A 16,013-nucleotide genomic window follows, 5' to 3' on the forward strand; every position below is an offset into this window, starting at 1 on the left:
TTGATTAGAATATTATTTTGATGATGATGATTTGTTGTGTCAAATAATATATAATTTAACGTAATTTGTTAATTAACGAATATTTTCACATTATTTATTAATTTACATATTGTTTTACGTTATTTGTTAATTTACAAATAATTCTTATATAATTTATTAATGGTTATATGTTGCTTGATATATTATTGTTATTGCTTGATTATGCCTTTTCTACAAATTAAAGGGAATTTGTACTTGAAATCACGCTTAATAAGATAATTAATAATTTTTATTTAGGCTAATATGATTTTGATTCAAGTGATCGCCAATAATAGATTTAGTTGTGCATTAATATTCAACCAACATAGATTAAACAGATTTAGGATTAATATATTAATTGTATGTTAGTCAGAAAGCGCACATAAATATGAGAAAAATAAAGTAGAGGCCTATTTTAGGGCATGTTTAATCTCTTTTAGGTTGGATTTGTACCTTCATCCCCGAATATCTAGTCATGGTACCAGACCACTATGGAGTTAGCGGTCTCATGGATCGTGAAGAGGTGTAACTTTTACCCTGTGAACGGTTTACAAGTTCCTAAAACTTGTTGGCGACTCTTTTGCTCTAGCTTTCTTCCCTTTGGATGCCACCACATTTAAGTGTATGATCACTATGGGGCTCAAGTGTGGGATGCTTGAAATATTCCTTACAGTTTTTTGGCGACTCCACTAGGGAGGAAAACTATTTTAATTCCTAAAATTTATTTTGGCAATAATTTTCAATGAGTGAATGAGACTTGAAACGTTCTAAATATTCATGTGTGTAATTTTGATTGACATTATTGGCATAAGCATAAAAAGGTCCGTATTAGAAAAACCACCCGTAATGCGTCAAAAAACATAGGCTTTTTACACGTAGGAATTTTGGGAAATATCTTTCACAACTAGAATAAAAAAAACGTTACTGACAGGCTAAAGTCGTATCACCTAATCAAAAAATAATTACCTAAGTCCTCTAACTAATGCAGATAGGGAAGTAGGGTCGAATCCACAGGGAAACAAGTCTTTCTACTCCTAATTAATTATTATAATCTAAATTATTAAGGTAACCAATATTTGTTGTGATTATAAAGACTATACTACGAAGATTATGAGTAAGGAGAATAATTAGGGAAGAAATCAATAATAATAAGGCCTAGGGCATAGGCTCACCAATAAATAATACTCCAGGGTAAAACATATAAATCAATCATCAATGTATCAATTAATCAGATCATAAAGGGCTTTCGCTACGTATTACAATCACAAAGTTAATTTACCGGTATTAAATCTCATCTCTCGAATCTCGACTTAACCATTTATAAATTAAACTGCCTATTGAAACTAGGCCTTAATATTAATTCTCATCTCTCGAATCTCGAAGCAATATTGCGTAACTCATACAATTAAACCAGCGCTAATCTAATTGCATAGTATTAAATCAATCAATAGGAAATTAATCTAGCACTGACAATCAATAATAATAAATTACCCCTTCATGTTATTTATGGATCCCCATAAACCCTAGAAAGAAAACTACTCACGCATAATTAAATAAAAACTAAACAAAGCAATTATACAAGACATGATAGAAGAAGTAAAATAAATAACTGAGATTAAACCAAGAGTTGTAGAGAGAGAAACAAGAGAGAAAATAATACTAAGAGTTTAATTAAGGGAGAGAGAGAAAAGTTAGAGAGTAAAAAGTGAAAAGAAAACTAATCTAAAAACTAAAAACTAAAAACTAAACTTAAACTAAGAACCTAAGCTAAAAACTTGCCCTCCACGTACTACTACTTCCCTTATTATATAAGAAAAGAAAAGGAATCCTACTAAAACTCAACTAAGAAAACTAATCCTAGTTGAACTCCCGAAAAACAAAGCGTAAAACTAACAAAACAAAACTAAAAGTTAGCCCACTAACATGCTTGGCCCAAAATAATTTAACCAACAAAGCAGCAGCGGTAGCTTGATACATCCACGCCCGATCGGGCCCGCTTGGCTAGGGTTGTAACTGGGCCTCGACATTCTCTACTACCCTTTGCTCTTGGACTCGGGCTTTTAGAGTTCATTAGCCCAAATTTATTCACTTGTTTGGTCCGTGATATAATAGCTTGTAAAATCTTGGACCTTCTCTCGTATCGAGCCCTTAATCACCGGATTGAATTTCTTTAACTCGGCCTTGGGCTTAAAATATACGGTCATATAATACGATCAAACTCCAATGACTTTATAGTGGCTCAATAAGCTCGGGAATTATCATAAATCTGCAAATTCCTACAAAATAAAACCAACTCTACAAAAACACTAGAAAACTTATATTAGTAATAAAAATAGCTCCGCAGAGCTCAAATTAGCACAAATATGACCGTGGGACGGGGAATAAAAATATATATAAAATAGACTGATCAGTTACGAAAATTGAAAAATTCCAAGAACACAGAAAACTGCTAAGGCATGTAGAAACCGTCGCTGAGAGAACAGAGCGCATCGCAGTGCGATGGCTCTGTCGCGACGCGATCGCGGCGCGACATGGCCATCTCCTCGCGGTGGTCCCTCTTTTCTCGCGCCATATTCTTCCAATACCGAGCCAGACATCTGCCTTCTTGATTTGACCGATTCTAGCACTGTTTGGCCGATTCCACTTCCTGATTGAGTTTTTTCCTTCTTTTCTGAAACCAATATGTGTTCTACATATGGCCATAACCCTCTGGGAATTCACTCTCCATCTACCCAATCGAACGCTCATTATAACGAAGGGTACATCCAAGTTAGTGAATTCACCAAACTATGGAAGCAAGTTAAACTTGCGGGGTCCCATCCATAGGTGCCAACCTTTCCAAAGGTAAGGCTTCCGCGCAATGCATCCGGATTCATAACCGTGGACCCTCTTTGACTACCATAATCCTTGAACTTTAGAGAACTAGAGCCATGGTTAGGTTGCAAACTCATTGCATCATATTGTGACTATTTGACTATTTGTGCATATTTGCTTGCGCATACTTACATGTGATTAAACTAACCGCTTGTTTGACTTGTGAATATAAATATGCTTAAATAAGCTAACCAATGACTAAAGGACTAAAAGGAATGGTGTCCTTCGAACAAGTGTATTATTCCGATAGAGGGTTCGGAGCTGTTGAAAAACTATTTATTCAGTAAGTTCAAGTGGTCGGAATGCCTAGGTGGAGGCCGCTTCCGATCAATAATATAATGCATAATTAATATTACAGCTTAATCTTGACTGAACCCTTCGGGTCACACCCAAGCAACTAACGATCCGATGCGACGAATTAATTCAAAAGGAATTAATGAGTCACCCGAGTATTATGAACAAAGAGACGTCAGATTCCGAGCTTAGAGCGTCAGAATCGAATCTCAAAAGTTGAGCCAAAATTTAGGAATTGGCGAGACGGGAAAATGCTTCAAGTAACAATTAAAAACCCTAGCCACGCGAAGGCTAGGGAAGCGCGCCACGTTGGCAGCCACCAAGTGGTAGTGCGCCAAGTTGGCGGCCCAACCGAACCCAACTTGGGGCTTAAGGTTGGGTGCCACATGGTTAGCTCACAATGCATGTGAGTTGCCTTGGGGAGCAAGTGAGGAAGTGGTCCTCACCTAACCATGTGACACTTGTTACTTTGTTATTCCTTGGTTTATTTAACAAAGGATTGAATTCAACACTCTTTCTATGTGGGATCTTTTTGTGAAAAAGTCCCACATTGAAAGATGAGTGGAATTCACAAGGAAGCACTCCTTATAAATAGCCAAGATATGCCTTGGGATTGTTCACTTGAGTAAGAACTCAATTAGGCATCTCCACTTGAGAGAAAACCTATAAGCTCATAAATTACTCAGGTAGTCTTTTTGGTCAGATTTGGCTAACCTCCAAGTATTAGACCGGTAGGGTCGAGTTGCGGGTGGACTTTCATTGGAGGTCTTTGCCATTTGTGAGGCTCGTCTTTTCTCAAGTAAGAGCTCCGTCCGAGTGAGCGAAGCACGTTTCAAGGGTAAATTAGTCTTTTCTCTATTCTTGTTGATTATGCATTTTGTTATATTAATTGTGAGTTTGTTCTTGGGCTCGGGTTTTATTTCCGCTGTGAGTCGGACTCATCGAAACCCAACAGCGGTATCGGAGCCTTGCTCATTTATTTTTATAACAAATAATTTTCAAGATGTTTTAAATGATTTATTTTTTTGGTTTATGTTGCTGATTAGATTAGTAGCTCGGTTTTATTAATTTTAATCCCGTTTAAAAGCTGATTATGATCCCGAACTCAGATTTTCGCCCAAAATTAGTGAATTTTGGGTGGAAAAGGCGTTCTGGAAATGTTTTCACCCTTTTAGAACTGTGTTTTAGGCCAAAATCTGACCAGAAATGCCTTTTTCGAGGGATTTTTCGTTTTGACGAAAAAGTTTAAGTCTTTCTAACCTTGAATCTTAATGGCATATTTATGGTGATTATGTATATGGTTCTTTCCTTAATGTTTCTGATTTTTTTGAACCTCTTTAAGCATGGTTACTTGGTAGTAATTAGTGCTTGAAAGAGTGGTTAAAATTTTCACATAATTGCAAATCCATTGCATTAAGTGCGAAAAATTTATTCTTTGAGGCTTCTAAGTACTAAAGATCCAATCTTTAATTGTTTTAAGTGGTTGGAACTTTGAGTTACTAAATTCCATGAATTTTTGGTTGAACTTTTGATTTAATCATGTATTATGTTGATTGGAATCATAAAGTTTGAATCTTGTGATAGAAATTTAATTTATCTTCATATTGGAAGATATAATTTTTCTAGGATTCACAAGTTAAAGTTGGAATCTTTATTTGAATATTTGTGTTCATAATTCCAAGTCCCCTTTATTTTGTCAAAATCTCATGATTAATTTAAATTAATTAAATTAATAGTGAGTATTGCTTTATTCATTTTATTGCATCAAGTTGAACCAATTTTATTAAAGAATAGTTCTTGGAAATAATTTTGGTTTTGTGCACTTGGCTGAATTTATTAAGTTGGACTTGTTTTAATTTCATTTTGCTCAAAATATTGATTCTAAAATTAATTTAGAATTGATTAGAAACGTCACACAAAATAGGGAAATAATCCCAAGGCACTAGCACGCAAACCGAGGCACAATAGCCTCGAATTTCCCCTGGCCAACTGGGCTGCTCGCGCAGTCCGCATGTGGCTACCGAGGGATAAAGGCTGTGTGCTTGGTGCGTGCGAGGATTGGTGCGCATGTGTGAGTGTGTGTAATGCGAGCAAGTGTAGTGCATTGATGCGTGGTAGAGTGTGTGTGGGGTGTGATGCGTGCTTGTGGCACGATGCGCACAACCCCACACTTGGCACTTTAGCCCCGGGTTTTAACGCTATGCTAATTTTGCGGTTGTGGTCGTTTCATTGATTCTAATTAATTTAATTATACTTGTTTTAATTATTTTAATTAAAATTTTTTTAGGCTAGGCCTCGGCTTTTGAGCGGCATTTGCAAAATTAATTTTGGCAAAATTTTAGGCTTACCGGCTTAATTAATTGGATTAATTAAGATGGATGCGGAATTTAGTGGGAGCTTCAATTTTAGTTGCGCTAAATTACATAATCGGTTAAACAACTTTGACTAGTTTTAATTAGGCGCGTTAATTGGATTAACAACCTAAATTAGTTACTAGTTTACGCGTGTTTATGCATTGTTACTTGTTTATCGTTGTAAAATGCATGGGCCATTCACAAATAGTGAATGGATGAATAGAATGTATATTTTCTTGCAGGTTTTATAAAAATGGCAACTAGTGGGGCCCGATTAGGATAGAAAATACGGACTACGTTCCGTCTCGTATTTTTGTAAATCTAAATACGGTCTGCGAACCGTTGAGTATTTTTGTACCTTAATATTTAGATTAGTCTTAATCGTAGATACTAGTATTTGCATTATTTTGGTTATGTCTTGAAGACGGAGGTTCTTGGAAGACGAAGCCATGAAGTTGCAAAAGACGACCCTTGAAGACTTGAACACTCAAGGGTTCATACTAGTTATCAAATGCATCATTTTTTTATGTTTTCGATATATATTTATGATTATATATATATGACTTATATGTTAGATGCATGTTTAGGATTTTGAATGTTGGGATGATTAATTAAGTTCACTTAAATCAACCAACATAGAAACCTTAGGTCCCTAAAATATTGAGTAAAATTTGCCATTCCAAAACAACACTTATCGACCTATTGAGAGTAGTGACGGGCTACGCCAAAACGAGGCACTATTATTCCCTAGAATACGTAAGATATGATGATGGGTTTGCCAAACCAAGACATCGCATACACGTTGGTTTTGGTTATACACAACGATATGAGTGACGGAGTCCTAACATGTCGTGGCAAAGTGGATAAGTTGTTGAGAGAGCATTAGATGCGACGATTTATCTAACCAAGAGTGGCATGGAGCCATTAGCAAATAGTTTCTTACCTTAGAATATTAAGTGTTAAGACAAGCCAAAGCATGCTTAATCACTCATTGATTCTTTGGATCTTGGAATCGCCTTATTCTCGCCAAATGGGGACAAATTTAATGCGTGGATAAGACGCTTAATAAGATTGAAAATTTGCATGAATGCTTTTAAATTTCTAACTTATTATGTTATTTTCTTGATAAATGGTTATACTTTGCACTTATATTTGTAGAATTCCAAATCAAACTATATTGTTTTCCATGATTGGTAAAGGAAATCTTTGAGAATAGTTCTCAAATAAAGGAAAGGCATTTCTAAAATACAATTCTCATAAATGACTTTTACAAGTCCAAAAGTACGGCTGGACATCATGTGTTCAAAATACTAGATAGTTTTGACAAACATGAAGTATTGTGTTCATGAAGAGACATTAAATGACATAGGAAAAAGGCTATACACTAAAAGCGCACTTGTCCGGAAGGATAAGTGGGAGATTGAAAGGAATGGTGTCCTTCGAACAAGTGTATTATTCTGATAGAGGGTTCGGAGCTGTTGAAAAGCTATTTATTCAGTAAGTTCAAGTGACCGGAATGCCTAGGTGAAGGCCGCTTCAGATCAGTAATATTAATGCATAATTAATATTACAGCTTAATCTTGACTGAACCCTTCGAGTCACACCCAAGCAACTAACGATCCGACGCGACAAATTAATCCGAATGGAATTAATGAGTCACCCGAGTATTATTATGAACAAAGACGTCGGATTCCGAGCTTAGAGCGTCGGAACCGAATCTCAAAAGTCGAGCCAAAATTTAGGAATTGGTTGTAGGAGTTTATAGGTACAAATGCGGAAAACATGAATCATATTCATATAGCACCCATTCCCAAGATCATGCATAACACATAAAGAATTAGAATTAATACCTTTGAAGCGTGATTCCACTAGTGATCGAGCAAGAACAAAGGGAGATAAAGAACCTCAAACGTGATTCCTCTACTTGGTCCACAGGCACGGATTAAGACCTCCACTAATGCTAGTTAGTCGCGATCGAACTCTTCAATTGACTTTCTACGGAGAAGTATGAACAACGAACTAGTCACGAACCACCACGAACGCCACTAGGGTTGGTCGGCCGCAAGTCCAAAGGGGGAGAGGAGTGCCGTGAGAGAGATAGAGGGAGGTTAGGGTTTTTGGGATTTTGGTTGCCTTGATTCACAATTCATTGTAAGTTAATTGTGACTTAACTTGTCAACCCTAGGCATGGATCTAATTATAGATCCCATCTCTAAATAAGAGTCCATGACAAAGCCCAATTCCTAATCCCAATCAAACTACACTAGCCCAATCCTATTCATGATTAGTTAAATGCTCATAAGGCCCATTAATGGGTCTCTTACTTGCTTAACCCAATACCTTTGTGTGTGACCTCATAGGATCCATTCTAGTGGGCTTTGGACTATTTTACTAGCCCAAAGATCATCTCTCATAGTCTAGCAACAGATGATGACGCCCCAAGAGAATGAACTTATTATCTCCATAATAGTGATCCTTGATATATCTAGTAATTGCACTTATCGAAGACATAACTCCTTCATTGGCGAGACGGGAAAATGCTTTAAGTAACAAGTAAAAACCCTAGTCACGCGAAGTCTAGGGAAGCGCGCCAAATAGAAGCGCGCCACGTGGCAGCGCACATGTCAGTACGCCAAATGGCAGCACACGTGGCAGCCACCAAGTGGCAGTGCGCCAAGTTGGCAGCGTGCCACGTGGCAGCGTGACACATGGTAGCGTACCACGTTGGCAATGCCATGTGGCAACGGGCAGCAGACCCGGGTGATGGGTCATGGACGCTGGCCGAAGGATGGCGGCCCAACCGAACCCAACTTGGGGCTCAAGGTTGGGTGCCACATGGTTAGCTCACAATGCATGTGAGTTGCCTTGGGGAGCAAGTGAGGAAGTGGTCCTTACCTAACCATGTGACACTTGTTACTTTGTTATTCCTTGGTTTTATTTAACTAAGGATTGAATTCAACATTCTTTTTATATGGGATCTTTTTGTGAAAAAGTCCCACATTGAAAGATGAGAGGAATTCACAAGGAAGCACTCCTTATAAGTAGCCAAGGTATGCCTTGGGATTGTTCACTTGAGTTAGAGTTCAATTAGGCATCTCCACTTGAGAGAAAACCTATAAGCTCATAAATTACTCGGGTAGTCTTTTTGGTCGGACTTGACTAACCTCCAAGTATTAGACCGGTCGGGTCGAGTTGCGGGTGGACTTTCGTTGGAGGTCCTTGCCATTTGGGAGGCTCGGATTTTCTCAAGTAAGAGCTACGTCCGTGTGAGCGAAGCACACTTCAAGGGTAAATTAGTCTTTTCTCTATTCTTGTTAATTATGCATTTTGTTATATTAATTGTGAGTTTGTTCTTGGGCTCGGGTTTTATTTCCGCGGTGAGTCGGACTCATCGAAACCCAACAAGGGCTTTGCTTAATTAATTGATTAATTAATTTGAACCAATAAATATGCCTGAAATCGAGTCATAGTTCCTTTGAGTCAACCGGATTTTTATTCCCATATGCTGCACAAGCGTCAACTTGTTTTGGTCATAACCGAAGTTCTAGAAAGAATTACGAGTCGTACAACCAATGGATCTGTAGCCCAAAGTTTTTTCTTTCATTGGGTGTTGGTTTCGTCCAATTCGGAGTCATAGATCAAAAATGATGACTAAAATACTACATCCTGTCCAGTTTAGTGCACATACGTGAGGTCTTAATTTAGTCGTCGTTCGAGTCTAGTCACATAGTCTAGTCACATGGTCATGACACGATTCTTGAACATATCACTTACACTCACAAATCTTCACACACTTTGTGCATGCTTTTTTAACACCATGACCGTGCCTTAGGTTCATGCATGAGTCGTCCTTTCCGTCATTCGAGTTAAGGGTCCGTCCTATTCCAGAAATGTCTATAGCTTTCCACGTTCTTTCACATTACTTTCCGTACATTACATACCTCACACCTTTCTTATACTTTCATCTTACATTCTTTCTCCATACTTATCATTCCCCTCATACTCCATGATCTTTCCCCATTTATGCATGTTGAATCGAGTTTGAGTCAAATAATTAACAATAAGTATCCAGACTTCCCTTTCCACAGCACTTGGTCAAGGAGTGAAGGGCATTTAATCAAGGACAACATCTTCATTCAAGTACTACTCTTCGATAAACCAATCCGTCAAAGAAGGAAAGCTAAGAAAATGTCTACCCAACAAGAAGTTGATGTGTTGAGACAAAATATGACTAACTTAACCGAGATGTTCAAAACTCTCGCTCTTTAAGTCAATGATCCAAGCAAGAAATGACAACTTGAGCGCGTAGAAGAGAGACTTAGCAACATTTCCAACGATTATAAGTTATCTCATAAGGGGTATCAGTGGACAAGGAACTTCTTCCGCAGAAGTTCAATGCCAATGACATTCCTAAGTTCAAGCCAACTGATAACCCTTACTTCGATTTGAGATCTTTCGAGACCATAATGAACATTAAGGCAGTTGATAAAAAGGCATTTCCTTTGCTATTCTCACTATCCCTTGAAACCGTTTGTCAACAATGGTTTTTCTCCTTAGATAAAGAGAAAGTTACCTCTTGGGAAACCATTACAAACGCTTTCATTGACATTCAAGTTGAAACAGACCATAGACAACTTGAGATGTTAAAACAAAAGGAAAACGAAGGATTTACATCTTTCTTCAACAAGTGGAGGGAAACACCCGCTAAGATGGTTGAGGTTCCTACTGAAAAGGAGTCCGTAAGGATTTTCATCAAGAACCTCCAAGAGAAGTATTCAAAGCATTTGAAATACCAACACAATCTGAATACTTTCAAGGTCGTCTATAACATAAGCATTGACATTGAAGATGACCTTGCAAAACAAAAAGCTACTAATAATAGTAACAAAAGTGGCTGGAAAGGAAAGAAAAACGACAATCCTTCTTCTTCCTAAAACACCTACTCTAGTTACAATGCTAGTACCTTTGACCTTAACGATGTATTAGCCATGGATAATCAAGGACCTAAAAAGAAACCCAAAAGAGAATTCACACCCATTGGAATGACCTATGATGTTGCTTTCGATCGTCTCTATGATCGAGGATTAATCAAACCTATTGGCCCTACTGAAGATCCAACGCCAGAAAAGCGATATTCGAGATGGAATCCCAACTCTTATTGCAGTACCATCAAGAAAATGGTCATACCACGGATGAGTGTTACAGATTTCAAAATCTTATTCAAGATCTCATAGATGCAAACAAGATTCCGTTGCCTCTATCTGGCAAGAAGACCGGGCGATGATAAAGCAAAGACACAAGACGAGCTTCAACAACAAGATTTCGTGACTTCTTTTCTTCCTTTTGATTTCCCCTTCCCCAATAAGTCTAGCATAGACACCTTTTGTCTTCCTTAGATTTATTCCATAGGTTTTACTTTAATAAAATGAGCATTTCTTTTCTTGCATATGATCATTGCATTGCATCATAAAATAAAATAAAATAAAAAATTGCCGGACTAAGCATAAGGTATACTAAAGATTCGAGGCACCCCTTGTAGCCATATCATATCACTTTCACCTTTCAAAATACTATCCTTTCTTGGTAAAACACTTTGGGCCTCGTCTAACGATATACCTTTCTTTTTTCAACCCATATCTACCTAACCTTGGGATGGGATGGTGTGCAACTTATGCAATTTACAAATAAAAGCTTGAGTGATTTAAAAAAAATTATAGCAAAAAGCAATAAAGTGTGCAAAAGGGCAAGTGTTCCAAAGTCTTTGACATGAACATATCTTTGATAAGACACGTCTCAGATTGCGTCTCTTATCGAGTGCTCGGTACCGTGCCTGAGAAACATGAATGCCAAGTGAGTGATAGACCGCATGATCGGGATTGCCTAGGGCTGGCAAATGGATCAGGTCGGGACGGGTTCGTGTTCGGGTCAGCTGATTTCGGGTCAGCTACCCCTCAACCCGAACCTGATCCATTTAAGTTTTCGGGTTGAGAATCCCAACCTGAACCTGATATTTTCGGGTTCGGGTCAACCCGAAAGTAACCTGAATTGACCTGATTTTTTTATTTGGGTTTAAATCATGAAAATGACCTGATAATAGCCGCGTTCGGGTCAACCCGAATTCAACCTGATATTTAAATTAAGTTATTTAGCACGTCTAATTAAAGATTAGATACAAAAATATAGTATATTATATAAATTACAAACCAAAATTTAAAAGCAATCAATGTTTTTAATTTTATATAAGACTTTATACAACATAGTTCTCAAATATTGTACAATGATGGAGACTTGAAGCAAGCTGAAGCAGGGGCTATGTTTGTTGCGTGTGAGGATCCAAATCTGCTAAAAACAATAAAAGCAAACATCAATAATAAAGGACTCAATCCCTACAATACAATAATATAACAAACACAAACAACAATTAAAACAAAAATACAATATCATATAAATTATGGTTTGAATAACAATTAAAACAACAAACAACATCAAAATTAGGCTTTGAATAGCAAAGAAAAACAACAACAATAAACATGCAAGATTCGTATTCAAACAACAACAACAAAAAAAAAAAAAATCGTACAAAAGCAAAATCCAAAATAGTAATTACCTTGAAGGTTGAAGTGGTGAATCTTTAAACACTTAAATTATGAAGGAGAGGAAGATTTAAGGATGGAAAAACTGAAAATGGTTGATTTGGATCAGAGGTTTGAAGAGTTGAGAGTTGAAGAGAGAGAGAGAGAGAGAGAGAGAGAGATAGCCTAAACGGCTGATTTGTGAGGAGGAGGCATTTTGGATTTTAGGGTTTTAGATATTAGTCACATATATTGGGCTTGGGCTTAATTTTTATCAGTTTTGTTGTATTTTTTTGTTATTATTATATTTTTTTACCTTATAATGCTCGGGTTATCAGGTCGGGTTCGGGTTGACCCGACCTGATTTTGACCTGAAATTTATTTCAGGTTAAGTGGGTCGTTTTCGGGTTGAGATTTTCAACCTTAACCTAACCCATTTAATTTCGGGTTCGGGTTCGTGTTGACCCATTTAAGTTTTCGGGTCGAAAAACTCAACCCTAACCCGCTTTTTTCAGGTCGGGTTCAGGTCGGGTTTTCGGGTCGGGTCAGTTTTTGCCAGCCCTAGGATTGCCCATACTTATCAAAATAAAAAAATACAAAAGCAAAAAAAGAGAGACCAAAAATATAAACAAAGTGAGTTCAAAAGTGAGGAACCCTCAAGCATACAAATACAAAGATTCAAAAGAAAAGTTTCACACCTTGCTCTTGAGCCTTTATCCCTTTCTTCTTCGACCTTTAGCCTAACCACGTTACAACCCTTAAAAGACCTCTTTGAGGTATACACACACTTGTGCGAGGTTCGGCTGGAGTTACGTTCGTCCCGATTCCTAACGGGTACATAGGCAACCTCACATTGAGGTGCAGCCGTAATAAAAATGCATTCATATTCATATTTACACTCACATCATGATCATATCAAGGGATTTCCAATGCTCATCCCTATCTATTTAGAGCTAGACTTGGGGGCTTAATCCCTACATCATTAGCTTACCTAGCCTAAGAGTCACCATAATTTGACTCTTTTCAAAATATTTTTCCACACACTTAGCCCTTGCGCCCAAAATTTAGTGTCACTTTCACGCACATCACAGATACATGGCCAAATAAATTTCTATAGGAACCCTTTGTCATGAAATCTTAACACAACGTTGAAGCATGCCTTGTCATATCAAGGTAATTCACTATCATAATCATCATTACATCACAAAGTATGAAGTACTTAGCCTCCGCGCCTAAGTTACCCAAATACTTTCATCATTGAGCCATCAATTGAGATTGCCTAGGATGCTACAATCCTTGCACCATGAGATAGAACATCGACGTGTACATTAACTAAGCTCATTCAACATGCACCATCAAACACTCAAACACTTCACTTCTTCCTTTCACGTCTTTCTTTTTCAGAAGAAAGATGGTAGCCTCCACAAAAATGACGGAATTTTTGTTTTTCTGCATTTTCGAGTCGCACGAGGACAATCACAATACAATGCGCACACGAGCCATGTACACTTTGAGTCATGTCGTGTCATCACATCGAGTTGAGTCTACGAGCACGAGTCATGTACACTTTGAGTCATGTCGGGTTATCACATCGAGTCGATTTGAGTACATCGAGTTATCAAGTCAAGCAAAAAACATTAAGTCTTACACAATGAGTCGAGTAAACACCAAACCTTGAGTCAACCTTAAGCAAATCAACTATCAAGGTCCTTTGGAAAAATTTGATCTCTTTTACAGGGCTTAAGAACATCTTCTTCAAACGAAAATTTTTCCAAGATTGGATTGTCATTTCAAACTGACAATGTTTCCAAGAGTGATTGTCGAGCATCTTCTTCAAACGACAATTTTTCCGAGATTGGATTGTCACCTTTGGCAATGTTTCCAAGCGTGGATTGTCGTGCTCCTTCTTTATTTGGCAAGTTTTTCCAAGTTCGGATTGTCATACATTCATCAAATCTTCGACAATTTTTCCAAGATTGGATTGTCATCTCAAATTGGCAATGTTTCCAAACATGGATTGTCGTGCTCCTTCTCCATTTGGCAAATTTTTCCGATTGTCATCAACTCCTTGGCAATTTTTTCGAGTTTGGATTGTCATACACCAAGTTCCCTATGGAAAAATTTCCCAAAGGATTGTCTTAGGTCTTTATTCAACTTAATATTTCGGGAAAGGTTCCTCAAACGTGGATTGTCATTCATTTCAGTAGTGGAAAATTTTCCCGAGACAGATTGTCGGTCAACTCTTTTTTGCAAATGTTCCAAGACGCGGATTGTCGATAGTGGCAATATTCTCCTAAAAAGATTGTCTCATACCATTGGCAAATTTCCAAGGCGGATTGTGAAATACTCCGTATTTTTATGTATTTTTATAAAGTATTTAAGTATTTATAAAATATATTTTTAGGGGTTCAAGTAATTTAATTAAATATTTTAAAAGGTTAAAGTATTTTGGAAAAATTGCAAATAATAATACAACCTTTGACCGGTTCTTTTTTAATAATACAACCTTTCGATTATTTATTAATATTACAACCTTTGGGGGTGTTGAATTTTAACAGGCAAAATAACTTGTAACCTGTTGGACAGGTTACCCATGACACGTGTCGTCATGTAATTGGTTTAAAATTAAAAAAAAAATTAAATTGTAATTAAAATTGTAATTAACTTTTAATTTTTTAATAAAATAAATTTAATTAAATCTTTAAAAATAATTAATTAAAAAAAAAATCCACCCACCACCATGCACCACCACCTCTCCCTTGTTTTCTTCACTCCCCTGCCATCACCACCCAACCAACAACAGCAGCACCGAACCACCTCCGCATCTCCCTCACAACCCCACGTCCCTACTCCCTCACTGCCACCACTGCCGCCACAATCAGCACCACTTCCAAGAACCATCAATCATCATCCCATGAATCGCCTCACCAACAACCACAACTCCCATCATCTTCGCCACGCCAACAACAAGAAGAGCAGCCACCACGCACTGTTGCCTCCAATCACCACCAATCACCACCAACAACCACTAACCTCAAACCACCTATCCCCTGCATCATAGCAGCTCCACCACCGCACAAACTTGCATCTTCCAGCCACCAAATCTTCTCCCCCACTCATCCAACATCGACCACATCAATTGCAACTAGCCAGCAACAATTCTCAACTATCGTTGCTCGAACACCATTGCAGCCGCATAAACGAACCTCAATTAGCCCCAATTTGATTGGAACTGTTCGCGGGCGCGCATCCATACATCGCGGCCTTGATTTGATGCTCGATGATTGATGTTCAGGATAAATGGTGGTGATTCAATGATGATGATTGATGGTGGGGCTTGGTTAGGGTTTCGTTTGGATGGTTGGCGCGACGAGTAAGAGGAGGTCGTGGTAACAGGGGGTAGGTCATGGTGAGCTGGACACCGGCCGTCCGGTTTCTGGGCTGGGGGAGAGGGACCTGCGTGAAGGGGAAGGGGAGAAGGAATGGTGGTGAAGGTGGTGGCAAGGGTGGTGGATTTTTTTTATATATAATAATATTTATAAAAGTTATTTTATTATTTAATATATTTTAAAAATAAAAAATATTAAATAAAATTTTAAAAATCAAATTAAATTAACAAAACCAATAAAATAACGACACATGGCATGGTAACCTGTAAAAACAGGTTACCAACCGGTTTTTGCCTGTTAAAATTCAACACCCCCAAAGGTTGTAATATTAATAAATAATCGAAAGGTTGTATTATTAAAAAAGAACCGGCCAAAGGTTGTATTATTATTTGCAATTTTTCCAAGTATTTTAATTATAAAGTTTTATAAAAGTAAATTATCTTTTGGGCCAAATGTTTATTAATTATTTGGGCTCATTTAAAATATCGTGTGTAAAATAGTCCTTCATACTC

Source organism: Chenopodium album, chromosome 10, assembly GCF_948465745.1.
Source record: "Chenopodium album chromosome 10, dcCheAlbu1.1, whole genome shotgun sequence".
Taxonomy (NCBI): domain Eukaryota; kingdom Viridiplantae; phylum Streptophyta; class Magnoliopsida; order Caryophyllales; family Amaranthaceae; genus Chenopodium; species Chenopodium album.